Source organism: Hylobates moloch, unplaced genomic scaffold (assembly GCF_009828535.3).
Source record: "Hylobates moloch isolate HMO894 unplaced genomic scaffold, HMol_V3 SCAFFOLD_14, whole genome shotgun sequence".
Taxonomy (NCBI): domain Eukaryota; kingdom Metazoa; phylum Chordata; class Mammalia; order Primates; family Hylobatidae; genus Hylobates; species Hylobates moloch.
Window position 1 is genome coordinate 51479008 of NW_026652289.1, and position 14484 is coordinate 51493491.

Below are 14484 nucleotides of genomic sequence, written 5' to 3' on the forward strand. Positions count from 1 at the left end.
ACGTCCTACCAATTCACAATTTAATAGCATATACACTACATACTCAAAGTTTTCGTCTTTCACAGCACATTAACAGTTATTAGGGGAAACAGGACTGCCACAACCAAAGATGTTACAGAGTGCACACAATTCTGATAAGGAGAGCTGTGAGCAAGGAGTATTTTTCTTTAGGAATCAATTCTGCTATAAAACAACATGGGAATAGAAGTAATTTAAAATATTCAAGAGATTAAATGCAGGACTGTGGCTCCATATTGCCAGTTAGTATGCTTTGTATTATAGGATGTAACTATATCCTAAAACTGACCCTTCATCTATGGAATGTTAAGCTGAAACCCAAGACAGTCAGAGCCTCCCATAACTCAGTATCCCACACCATCTTCTGTTATACCAAAAACTAACCAGCAAATTATTTATCTTCTTTAAAAAAAAAAAAAAGGCATTTGATCTTAAAAAAAAAAATGGGATGACATGGGATTCCATGCTTCTTGAAAATGTGTCTAGAGCTACTAAAAAAAACTTGCACTTACAAAATAGTTGATAAAAATATTCCTCTGGATTGTACAAGAAGAGAAATAGTGACCACTGATAAGACATGTTATATTAATCAGACTTGGCTTCTTTCTTTCTGGCTTCATCAAAGGCTGGACACACCTCGGTTTTAGTCTTTCCATTTTCTACACGTAAATCTTCTTTAGTTTCTTGATTAGCCACTTTGGCCTGTTTTCCCTTTGTTCCCCTTTTCCCTTTTTTTGAACTTTTTAGTCTGAAGATTTGTCCTTTCCTGCTGCCTTTTTTTTTTTAGACAGAGTCTCACTCCGTTGCCGGGGCTGGAGTGCAGTGGCACAATCTCGGCTTACTACAACCTCTGCCTCCAGGGTTCAAGCAATTCTCCTGCCTCAGCCTCCTGAGTAGCTGGGATTACAGGTGCCCGCCACTACTCCAAGCTAATATTTTGTATTTTTAGAAGAGACGGGGTTTCACCATGTTGCCAGGCTGGTCTCAAACTCCTGACCTCGTGATTCACCTGCCTCGGCCTCCCAAAGTGCTGGGATTAGCTTCCTTTCCACTTTTGCAGGAGCAGATTTAGCTGACCACCAGGCCAATCTGCTTGGGCTCTTCTTTCAGTGCCTATTTGGCTGAGCTGACTTTCCTCTTGGGCATCTTGGCAGTGGGGAGGGTATGACCTGGTGCCTGCAGGCTGCGGCACAATGAGAGCCTTTGTGAAGCTGGGCTGCCTGGACACTGCTGCTCCTCTCACCACCCAAGCTTAAAAAATGGTAAGTCAGTAGCAGATCACAAAGAGCATTAAATTTTATTCTAAGGAGTTTAAATGTATAATATACACAACTGAGAACAATTAATGGCTTTATGAAGAGTTAAAGTAGTAAGGAGCTGTATTTTAGAGGAATTGGGACACAAAATATACTATCTCAGTATTTCAGACAAAGAGCAATGAAAATCCAGGACTCAAGTTATAGCTAGGTGGGTCAAAGGGAGAGGACAGATTAGGAAAGACAAAACCTGACAATTGATTGGATATAGCATGAGAAGGACCAGGAGAAGTCTAGAGTTGACCCAGTCTGAATGTCTGCCAATGTTTTGATACCATTTACTGTTACAGTACCTAGAAAAAGGTTGAGCATACTGTGTTTTGGTGGAAAGATGTAATTAGTTGTGTTTGGAAAGGTCTAGTAGGTAGCCGAAGTCTGGAGCTTCAGATGACAGAAGCAAGAGGTATAATTCTGGAATATAGGTTATAAAGTATATGTTATATGGCAGGAAAGATAGGCCCACTTGATGTAACTTTATTGTAATTTCCAGAGTTTGCCATATAACATTATTGTAATTTGTCTGAATTTTTTTGCTATTTTATTTCTCTAAAAATGTTTCTATACAGTACCAATCTTTCTTCCATTGTTTACTTTAGTTTAGTGCCTGTATCATAGAGAAGGGTCCATGTTGTAAAAGAAGTCAAAAGCAGTCTTGAATTGTCAGAATCCTTCTACCGGATTGTCTAACCTCAATCTGTTTTCTGGCACTGCTTCTTCTACATCTTCATCTTCATTGTCTGGCACTGGTTTGGAAGCAGTCATCTCCATCAAGTCATCTTCCGTAAATTCTTCTGATGTGAGGTATATTAGCTCTTCAGTGTCTCCAAGAGCCATATCTGGACACCTTTTACACACACACACTTTACATCATTTTTGCCATATCCGCAGTCTCTTTCATGATTTCTTCAATTAACTCTGTCATAAATCCTGTGAAGTCATGTACAACATGTGGACACAGACTTTTCCAGAGGAATTTATTGTTTTGGGCTTGATGGCTTTCCCAACTTTTTCTGTAACAACAATGTCATCTTCAACAGTTTAATCCTTCCAGACTTTCATGGTGTTCTCTCTATCAGAGCTCTCTTTCACAATGTTGGCAGTCCTTTCCACATGGAACTTTGTATGATAAGCCTTAAAGGTCCTATGGCCCCCTGATCTAGAGGCTGAATTAGAGACATTGTGTTTGATGGTGAGTAGACCACTTCGATATCTACAGTGTTGAACTCATGGTATTCTGGGTGGCCAGGGACATTGCCTAATACCAAATGAACTTTAAAAGGCAGTCTCTTACTGGCAAAGTACTTTCTGACTTCAGGAACAAAGCATTGATGGAACCAATCCAGAAAAAGGGTTCTCATTCAGACCTTCTTGCTGTATAAACAAGAGTGGCAGCTGGGGCTTATCATTTCTCTTCAAGACTTGGGGATTACTAGCTTTATAGATAGGGATAGTCCCAATCATAAATCTGACCACATTTGTGCAAAACAGTCGAGTTAGCCTATCCCTTCCTGCCTTAAATCCTGGTGCTTACTTCTCTTCCATACAAATAGATGAAATAAATGTTCTTTGTGGCTTCCCCCTCCACCCAAAATAGGGCACTTTCATTTGCACTAAAAGCCTGCTCAGGCAGATATCCTTCCTCAGTGATTTTCTTAATAGCATCTAGGAATTTATCTGCTGCCTCTTGGTTGGCAGAAGCTGCTTCTCCTGTTATCTTGACATTTTTTAAGCCAAATCTTTTTCTAGAATTATCAAACCATCCTTTGCTGACATTAAATTCTCTAGCTCCTTCACCTTTCCTTTGCTTTAAGTTGTCATATAATGACCTCACTTTTTCTTGAATAATATTACAGTCTATATAAGTATACCTTTCTTATAGCAATCTTGCACCCATATAAATGCTGTTTTCAATATGATACAAAAAGGTATTTCTCAAAAAGTGCAAGATTTTCATGCCTGCTAGCATTGCTGCATTGATGGCTCGTGAACTTCATTTTCTTTTTTTTATACTAGTCCTTAGGCTAGATTCATTTATCTTGCAATGGTGCTCAGTTAAAGCTACAGACCTCAAACTACAGTACATAACCAGCAATTCCGCTTTTTCTTAAAGTGTAATGACTTTTCTCTGCTTCTTGGGAGCACCTCCAGCATCACTGGTGGCATTTCATATGGGTCCTGTGGTGTTATTTAAGGTTTACAGCATTGCACTAAAAATAAGCATGATGTGATAAATACACAAGAACCTCAAGAAATCACTTTTTACTATAATACACAATTTATTGGAGAGATGAACTGTTCATGTGGAGATGATTAGCATCACATGGCCTTTTAAGCAGATACAATACTTGAGCATACCTCAGTAGCAACAGAAGGTGGCTACAAAATTATTACAGTAGTATAGTATGTATTATAATATGTGGTTATTGATATACTTATGCAGTTATTTAATACTACATCTTTACATTTGTTTACATTTCTCTCATATTTAAGTTTTGATAAATTTTAACTTTTTATAATAGATTTGTATATACTCAATGATAGTAAATGATAAATATACTATCCATATATTTTATGTATTCATGACGTATCTTTCATAATTTTTTTAATATTTCTAGGTTACATGGTTTGTCTGTGAGTTTTATCAAATTGTCACAAATCACCATAAAATTTTCCAATATATTTATTGAAAAAATCCATATGTAAGTTGAACTGCGCAGTTCAAACCCATGTTGTTCAAGGGTCAACTGTAGTCTGAAAATTGTCTTAGTCTACTTAGATTATTATAAATCATTGCTTTCCTTTCAGTTTGTCAGAGTTCTTAGTTCCCTAACATGGTTTCTTTTAAATGTTTGGGCTAGGAATTACACTTGGTTTTGATGTCTTGTTTTCCTGGGTTTTGTCTTATCTCAGAACACAAGACTCTTATAAAAACCTACTTCTATGCTAGATACTGTATCATAATATTATTTAAGGTAGAAAAAAGGTAAAGGTAGAACCAAAAATTTAAAAATAACAGAAATCTACCAAAAATTATTAGATCAAAGTAACAGAAACTTTCAAAAGATTATTTAATCATTGCATAGAAACCTCTTGATGAATATGTTCTTGCTATTTTGGACTTTCAATTATGTCCAAATTAATTAAATTCTGTTTGGATAATATATAAATTTCACCTCTTGTTTTTAGGCAAGATCCCAAGGAAAGTAATAAAATGGCCTTTGTCATGAAGGAGGCTTTTCTGGTAACTACAAATTTTGTTGTTTCTGTCATTGGCTACACTTCCCTAAGCATTCTTTTGAGTGATATTCTAGTTTTAAGCAATATCTCTTGCTATGCATCAGAAACAAGCACAAATGTCTCAAAATTCTGTCTTCCAAGCTGTTTTAGTCTGGGCATGGTGGCTCATGCCTGTAATCCCAGCACTATGGGAGGCCAAGGCAGGTGGATCACTTGAGCCCAGGAGTTCGAGACTAGCCTGGGAAATGTGACAAAACCCCGTCTCTACAAAAAAAAAAAAAAAAAAAAAAAAAATTAGCCAGGCATGGTGGCAGACACCTGTAGTCCCAGCTACTCAGGAGGCTGAGGTGAGAGGATCACCTGACCCTGGGGAGGTCGAGGCTGCAAGTGAGCCATGATCACACCATTACACTCCAGCCTGAGTGACAGAGTGAGACCCTGTCTGTAAATTAGTTAATTAATTAATTAAGCTGTCTTAGAAGGTTAAAGTATATTGTCTTTAATTTTTAAAGTATACCAAAAAATCACATTTTCTATTATAACCTCTCAGTTTCTCTAAAAGTAATCGTATTTAGGCTATTATTCAGTAATGTTTCCCTCCAAGTTGATTATTTTTCCTACCATTTGCTATTATCTGGGGGAAAACACTAACATTTGTTAGTGCTTGCTGTGTACCAGTTAACATGCATGTCTCACAACACCCCTTTTTTCTCCAAAGCCCATGTTTTATGTATGCCTTGCTGTCTCCCTACCTAATCAGCTGCTCAGTTTTCAGTGCCTTCAACAAATAAGAAACCAGTGTTTCTCAGTAAATTTAGAGAGATTTGGGGAATTTCCTACTATTAGAATACATTTGAAGTTATGTTGATCCAAGATAGTATAAAATAGAAGAGTGATGAGTTTGAGGAGCTAAGAAAACTAATGACTTCTAAGATTTCTGTCACATTCAAAAAAGAGTACCTAGTAGGATTTTGAGACCTACCAATAGGTTATTATATACCTTTCTCTCCAATGCTAACAACATTTGAGGAAAATCAGAGCATGGCAGCCTGTCATGCAGGATTGCCATTTGCACTATTTTATTCCTTCAGCTAGCAGTGCTCAGGCTTTCACTGACTGACAGACAAATTGAGGAGGAAGGGAGTTGGATCAAGAGCCTCATTTGATCTGTCCTTCACCCATTGTCCATTTAACAAATGACCTTGATGAGTTTGTAAGATCTTCTCTTTAGTAGAAACACTATAGACCCAATATTTAGCTGGCTCTTGCTTATGAAGGTTAAACAGATTATACAGGGATAGCAAGGCTCACCAGCTGCTTAGCATGAAATATTGAGTGATCTGGAGGGAGACACAAGAATGATGGCATTGCTACTGCAAATAATTGCAGAAGACACTTGTGAGTATTGCACAGTAAATCTGCACCTTCCGTGGGCACTCATTTGAGGGGAGGCTTCCTCAAGATGGAGCGTCGGCAACACATGTCTAATAGGTGCATTCATTTTAATATGCTCATTCATTGAATAGGCCTGATTAATTAGTACATGTCACCATCTGGTACTTAGCGAGACTATTCATTTTTAAAATGTTGAAATTGCAGGGAATGGTGCACACCAATTAAAATCCTTTTAACTGAATTGTTTTGGTATAAAGTATACATGTAGGAGGACTTCATTGGAATTCAGCATGCATCTCAGGTTACACACATCAGCCTGAAGTCAATTAGAACAAAAGAAGTCAAGAGAGGGGAAAATGAAAGAAGAGCTGTCCTTTTTCTGAATGTGTCTGCTCAGATATTATGCTTTCTCTCTGTTTTTCTATTCTTCCTCTCACTTGTCTTGATTGTCCTCCTACCTTTTATTTATTTTGGGTTCCTTTCTTTTTCTCTCACCTTCTATTTTTTATCTTTTGTTATTGTTCCCCACTTCCTCATCTTCTCCCCACCTCATCATTTTCCAGTCACTAGTTAAGACAGGAGAGTTGGGTTAATAACTTTAATGATACAGTAAAATTTTAGCTCTCTATGTTCCTTTGAAAGAATGAATTCTAGTTGGCCAAAGTTTCTGGGTAACTGTGGGTTTGAGCTCTTTAAGCATTAAAATATTTTTAGTTTGAATAATCATTTGGTGCTTATGTGACCTAAATTGTTTTTAAAATGCATACTAAGATTTAGGGTGCTTTTTTTCTCTGTCTTTATTTGTATAGTTTTCTATAAAGAGTAATTATTTTATAATTAAACTTATAGTAAATAAAATAAGCTGTATGAAAATCTTTCCAAAATACATTTCACATTTTAGTTGTTTTCTTCCCTTCTTGAACACAGAACACCAAACATAATTTAATATTTTCTTACTATCTTGCTATAATTGGTGTCAACATCAATTACAGTGCTATTCTAAAATATGATGATGCCCTTAAGGGATATAGGGCTATTTGCCCACCTGGAAAAGCTTTTTCAGTTCTTAAGTTTGGTTCTTGTATTTTTCTTTCTCCCCCTTTGCTGTCAGATAGTCAGTTGTCACTTGCCACTTCTATCTGAATGCTGCTGTCTCCTTCTAAGTTATTTTGGTCTATGAAACCGGATAGCAGAGCATCATTTATTCATCTGTTCAAGAAACATACAGTGCCAAGACTGAATAAGATATATCTCCTGCACTCAAGGAGCTAAGACTAGTGGGGGTCGGGGAGTGGAGTAAGGTATGCAAAAGCCATATGATGGGAATTTGGGGAAGGCAGCAGTTAATTCTAAGAGGAGGATGCGAGACTTCACAGGGGAATTAAAATTTGACTAGAGGATCAGAAGAGCTATAGGATTTTTAACAATTGTTATATGAGTGGACATGGAGGAGATAATGGCTACTTTAAAAAATGGTAAGTCAGTAGCAGATCACAAAGAGCATTAAATTTTATTCTAAGGAGTTTAAATGTATAATATACACAACTGAGAACAATTAATGGCTTTATGAAGAGTTAAAGTAGTAAGGAGCTGTATTTTAGAGGAATTGGGACACAAAATATACTATCTCAGTATTTCAGACAAAGAGCAATGAAAATCCAGGACTCAAGTTACAGCTAGATGGGTCAAAGGGAGAGGACAGATTAGGAAAGACAAAACCTGACAATTGATTGGATATAGCATGAGAAGGACCAGGAGAAGTCTAGAGTTGACCCAGTCTGAATGTCTGCCAATGTTTTGATACCATTTACTGTTACAGTACCTAGAAAAAGGTTGAGCATACTGTGTTTTGGTGGAAAGATGTAATTAGTTGTGTTTGGAAAGGTCTAGTAGGTAGCCGAAGTCTGGAGCTTCAGATGACAGAAGCAAGAGGTATAATTCTGGAATATAGGTTATAAAGTATATGTTATATGGCAAACTCTGGAAAGTTATTCCACCCTTAAATATTTGGGAATAGACAAGATCACAGAAGAGATGGCTAGAGAGTTATTTTATTTTATTTTATTTTATTTTATTTTATTTTATTTTATTTTATTTTGAGATAGAGTGTCACTCTGTCACCCAGGCTGGAGTGCAGTGGTGCAATCTCTGCTCAGTGCAACCTCTGACTTCCAGTTTCGAGCAATTCTCCCACCTCAGCTTCCCCAGTAGCTGGGATTACAAGCGCACACCACTATGCACAGCTAATTTTTGTATTTTTAGTAGAGACGGGGTTTCGCCATGTTGGCCAGGCTGGTCTCGAACTCGTGACCTCAAGTGAGCCACCACGCCTGGCCAACAGTCTTTTTAAAAGGGTAATTGCGGAAAGGACATTTGGGTACCTTTTTTAAAAGAGCGGTGGACACGTATCTCCACTCAAACAAATTAACATTAAAGTCTCATTTGTTTCATAGTAAAGTGGATAGGGGATATACAAATAAGGCAGCCTGAGAGAGACAGCTATAATTCATTAAATTATAAGTAGAGCATTCACCTTTATTTCTGTACAAACAAGATCAATAAAACTAATTTAAGCTGATCAAATTAAATTTGTATGTAAAATGAGTCTATAAATGAAACTATAAAAGGTGCTTTCCTACTTTGTCTAGTTTTCAGCTGTATCCTGAATAGGTAATCTTGCCAGATAACTGTATCCATAGAGAAGAGGTGTTTCTTATTATATGTGAGAATTATTTTTGTTTCAGGTTATTAAAGATCTCTGACTCCAACTTCATTTGTCTCTTGTTAAATTTGTTTGAGTAATTCAAAATGGTATTTTAACCCAAATTTGCATGTATATAATGTTTTGAATAGATTGGAAATTTGGGGAAAGACTTTAAAGGTACTGTTGCTACCCAACAGCATGTTCATTCTGTCAAATATATCTGTGTGTCTGTGCGTATACACCTTGATCTGTGTACAGAAAAAAGACACAGAAGAATATATAGTCAGATTTGGGGGTTTCTTCATTTGCTTTTTGCATATTTTTATTTTCTGATTACATGTGTAATATAAAGAATTTTTTTTCATTTTAAAAAAAAGATAAGGACCATTCGGCCTAGGGAGTTTGAGTAAGTTGTCTGTTTTTACATATCTTATTAGCAATGGCCTTGAGTATTGTTTTGTGCCTCTGAGGGTTCTCCTAATTGGTGAGTTGTTACGATAGGAATGGAAATACTCCTAGTGCTTTGGCACCCACAAGGGCCAGGGGCCCAGCACGTCTTCAAGAATGGCTGGCATTCCACCTCTCACTTTCCATTGGGAGGTGTTTGGGCTCACTTTAGTAGTCCAGTGATACAAACCACAGGTAGATATCTCACTGATGAGGAGAATTAAGACCCAGCATAGTTTTATTGGAGGATAGTTTAGTTTTTCCTCTGTCAGACTGTGGTCTCCTTATATGTTAATATCCAGTAACTCCCCAGAGTCTGAGCTTCTGCTGTTTTTTTGAGAACAGTCCTGTGGAAACCTATTGTCATGTGCTCATGCACATCTGGAGTTCTCGAATGCCCTGGTCACGGTTCCCATCCTTCATGGTCCATCACTGGCCTCATGACTTCAGTTACTAAACCCAAGTCTCATTTTTCTAACTTTATTCTGTAATAAAATAAAGCTAACTAAAGAGTTGTCACTTTGCCTTTTTCATTTTCTCCCCCATCCACCTCAGCATCCTGCATCTTCTTTATTGCTCTCACTAAACCACTTGCAGTCAAGGTTTAGAGTCAAGTTTACATAAGTAAATAGTTATTAAAGATCTGGATATTTCTCAATGGGAAGAATTTTATTTTATTTTATTTTATTTTATTTTATTTTTTTATTTTATTATACTTTAGGTTTTAGGGTACATGTGCACAATGTGCAGGTTTGTTACATATGTATCCATGTGCCATGTTGATTTCCTGCACCCATTAGCTCGTCATTTAGCATTAGGTATATCTCCTAATGCTGTCCCCGCCCCCCCCACCCCCCACCCCACAACAGTACCCGGAATGTGATGTTCCCCTTCCTGTGTCCATGAGTTCTCATTGTTCAATTCCCACCTATGAGTGAGAACATGCGGTGTTTGGTTTTTTGTCCTTGCGATAGTTTACTGAGAATGATGTTTTCCAGTTTCATCCATGTCCCTACAAAGGACACGAACTCATCATTTTTTATGGCTGCATAGTATTCCATGGTGTATATGTGCCACATTTTCTTAATCCAGTCTATTGTTGTTGGACATTTGGGTTGGTTCCAAGTCTTTGCTATTGTGAATAGTGCCGCAATAAACATACGTGTGCATGTGTCTTTATAGCAGCATGATTTATACTCCTGTGGGTATATACCCAGTAATGGGATGGCTGGGTCAAATGGTATTTCTAGTTCTAGATCCCTGAGGAATCGCCACACTGACTTCCACAATGGTTGAACTAGTTTACAGTCCCATCAACAGTGTAAAAGTGTTCCTATTTCTCCACATCCTCTCCAGCACCTGTTGTTTCCTGATTTTTTAATGATGGCCATTCTAACTGGTGTGAGATGGTATCTCACTGTGGTTTTGATTTGCATTTCTCTGATGGCCAGTGATGATGAGCATTTCTTCATGTGTTTTCTGGCTGCATAAATGTCTTCTTTTGAGAAGTGTCTGTTCATGTCCTTTGCCCACTTTTTGATGGGGTTGTTTGTTTTTTTCTTGTAAATTTGTTTGAGTTCATTGTAGATTCTGGATATCAGCCCTTTGTCAGATGAGTAGGTTGCAAAAATTTTCTCCCATTCTGTAGGTTGCCTGTTCACTCTGATGGTAGTTTCTTTTGCTGTGCAGAAGCTCTTTAGTTTAATGAGATCCCATTTGTCAATTTTGGCTTTTGTTGCCATTGCTTTTGGTGTTTTAGACATGAAGTCCTTGCCCACGCCTATGACCTGAATGGTATTGCCTAGGTTTTCTTGTAGGATTTTAATGGTTTTAGGTCTAACATTTAAGTCTTTAATCCATCTTGAATTAATTTTTGTATAAGGTGTAAGGAAGGGATCCAGTTTCAGCTTTCTACATATGGCTAGCCAGTTTTCCCAGCACCATTTATTAAATAGGGAATCCTTTCCCCATTTCTTGTTTTTGTCAGGTTTGTCAAAGATCAAATAGTTGTAGATATGCGGCATCATTTCTGAGGGCTCTGTTCTGTTCCATTGATCTATATCTCTGTTGTGGTACCAGTACCATGCTGTTTTGGTTACTGTAGCCTTGTAGTATAGTTTGAAGTCAGGTAGCGTGATGCCTCCAGCTTTGTTCTTTTGGCTTAGGATTGACTTGGCAATGCGGGCTCTTTTTTGGTTCCATATGAACTTTAAAGTAGTTTTTTCCAATTCTGTGAAGAAAGTCATTGGTAGCTTGATGGGGATGGCATTGAATCTATAAATTACTTTGGGCAGTATGGCCATTTTCACGATATTGATTCTTCCAACCCATGAGCATGGAATGTTCTTCCATTTGTTTGTATCCTCTTTGATTTCATTGAGCAGTGGTTTGTAGTTCTCCTTGAAGAGGTCCTTCACATCCCTTGTAAGTTGGATTCCTAGGTATTTTATTCTCTTGGAAGCAATTGTGAATGGGAGTTCACTCATGATTTGGCTCTCTGTTTGTCTGTGATTGGTGTACAAGAATGCTTGTGATTTTTGTGCATTGATTTTGTATCCTGAGACTTTGCTGAAGTTGCTAATCAGCTTAAGGAGATTTTGGGCTGAGACAATGGGATTTTCTAGATATACAATCATGTCATCTGCAAACAGGGACAGTTTGACTTCCTCTTTTCCTATTTGAATACCCTTTATTTCCTTCTCCTGCCTGATTGCTCTGGCCAGAACTTCCAGCACTATGTTGAATAGGAGCGGTGAGAGAGGGCATCCCTGTCTTGTGCCAGTTTTCAGAGGGAATGCTTCCAGTTTTTGCCCATTCAGTATGATATTGGCTGTGGGTTTGTCGTATATAGCTCTTATTATTTTGAGATACGTCCCATCAATACCTAATTTATTGAGAGTTTTTAGCATGAAGGGTTGTTGAATTTTGTCAAAAGCCTTTTCTGCATCTATTGAGATAATCATGTGGTTTTTGTCTTTGGTTCTGTTTATATGCTGGATTACATTTATTGATTTGCGTATGTTGAACCAGCCTTGCATCCCAGGGATGAAGCCCACTTGATCATGGTGTATAAGCTTTTTGATGTGCTGCTGGATTCGGTTTGCCAGTATTTTATTGAGGATTTTTGCATCAATGTTCATCAAGGATATTGGTCTAAAATTCTCTTTTTTGGTTGTGTCTCTGCCTGGCTTTGGTATCAGGATGATGCTGGCTTCATAAAATGTGTTAGGGAGGATTCCCTCTTTTTCTATTGATTGGAATAGTTTCCGAAGGAATGGTACCAGTTCCTCCTTGTACCTCTGGTAGAATTCGGCTGTGAATCCATCAGGTCCTGGACTCTTTTTGGTTGGTAAGCTATTGATTATTGCCACAATTTCAGAACCTGTTATTGGTCTATTCAGAGATTCGACTTCTCTCAATGGGAAGAATTTTAAATCACACACTTTGTTTTAGAATATATTTGTTATTTCCATTCGGACATCATCTGTCTCATGATTTTCTACAGTTAAAGTAGTGCAGTTGGTGCTAGCTTGATTGCCCACATTTCAGTATATCTCTGGGAAACTGATCCTGGGTTTTGATGTAGACAGACCTCAGGGTCATCTTTAGTCACTCTTATTATCCCACTGGTTGATAAAAATTATCAATTTAGCCTCTCACATCAGCCCCTGCTTATTAATTCCCACTGCCACTATATTAGTTTGGGGCCTTCTCTGGACTAGTATTATACTAGTTGAAACAACTACATTACCTTTCACCTTGCCTCCTGTCAATATATTCTTTCCATTTCCACCTGAATTCTTAAAGCACAATAGTATCACATTACCTTATTGCTCAGCAACTCCTTCCTGGTAGAATCTGACAGCATCTCTTGAAACTGATGCAAAACACAAGTCCAAGATGGAATGCTAAAGTTTCCTTGCAAGTCACTTGCTCAGAACTTGGAGTATGTTTTCCCTGTAGAAGCAATAAGTCTTAAATAGGTTTACAAGGCAGCTAAAACTTTCAGTTAAATCATCCGTGATAACTGAAGTCTAACCTAAGCATAGGTAACAGTGTTCCCATAGAAATAGCTTCCCAAGTGCCCAATTGGTATGTCAAGATGGGGTGTGGATATGTGTGGAGGGGATTAGAGGGATCATACCCCTTCCTGGCCTCTGCTGGATATAGAAATTTAATAAAAGGAGAAAAGAACTAATATTTATTAAGTGCTTACTATGAATCAGCCTTCGAGTTAGGCACTTTATATATTTTATCTTAATTCATTTTCACAAGAGCTTTGTTGACGATAGATAGTTATTATACTCCTTTAACAGATTCTTAGCAAATTAGTAATGTGAATAAGATCACAAGAGGAATGCTTACCTGACATAAGAGATTATTGTTGTTAAGCACTACTTTTCAAACTTTGGTAATTTATAGACCTCCTTTTAACTGAAAAAAATAGCTATGCTCTCTCAGTGTTGACGTACATTATTATAATTTTACTTAAATACAAAAAACATAAAGTTAGGTATAAATTCTTTATGCTTATATTTGTCATTTAGCTATAAAACAAATTTGAAAGTTAAGTACAAAAAAACCCTGCAAAACTAATGAAATGCAAATTAACAACAATTTAATATAATAGGTGAAGTTTTGCAGAAACTAAATTGCTGCTTACTATGTGGGTAAGGAGCTGCCAGCCACCCTAGTTCTTTGCAGTTTTCATTACCATTGGCTGTCTTATGCCACATTTCTTTCTAGGGTATTGAAAATTCAAGATTGGTACAATACACAGTGGCTGCACTATTATGTCATTTTGGTCTTTACTTGGTAGAACTGTATCATCTATATGTTAAGTGAGCCTTTCTTTTCTCATTATTTCTTACAGTTAAAGTAGTGTGCTTGGTGCCAGCTCAAATTAGAAACAGAAAGGTATTTGGAGTCCTGGAGATTATATTGCTGTACTTAGTTAATATGGCCATTGCAATGATCCTGCCTGTGTTTACATTAGTTTATTTTAGATGTAAGCTTTACTTTCAGTTTAATATTCAGCTCTTTTGGAGAACTCATAGACCCTTGAAAACACATCCAGGATTCCAGTGTGAGAAGTATTCTTTGACTGCATTTTAAGTTATGTATTTACAACCATTATGAAAATAATTCCAACTTATTTATTAGAACAGGTCCAAATATCTGCACTAGGAGAGACCAGTTTATTATGGTATTTCCTCAAAAGCAATAAATCTGTACTTCTTCAAAGTATTGTGTAATTCAGACTTTCATTAATTTAGAAGTACTTTTTCCCTTTAAAAGTCTAAATTATAAATGTTTTACAGTATGTATTGTTCACTCTTTTCTATAGCTGGGAAAGGTAAAATTTCT

At 37.2% G+C, this 14484-nt stretch overlaps 1 protein-coding gene and 1 pseudogene across 16 annotated transcripts in view; one reads left to right on the top strand and one right to left on the bottom strand.

Moving 5' to 3' along the window:
- The window catches only part of PEAK1 (pseudopodium enriched atypical kinase 1), a 292413-nt gene that overhangs the window by 207575 nt on the left and 70354 nt on the right, over positions 1-14484 (top strand). The window contains exon 1 of one of the 16 annotated variants that reach the window (XM_032175616.2): positions 4550-4575. The exons of the other annotated variants lie outside the window; for them this stretch is intronic. The gene's annotated coding sequence lies outside the window, so the exon portion shown is untranslated. Of the gene's footprint in view, positions 1-4549; positions 4576-14484 lie in introns of those variants that run through there. 16 annotated transcript variants of the gene reach the window in all.
- LOC116482282 (non-histone chromosomal protein HMG-14-like) lies at positions 604-1164 on the bottom strand (annotated as a pseudogene).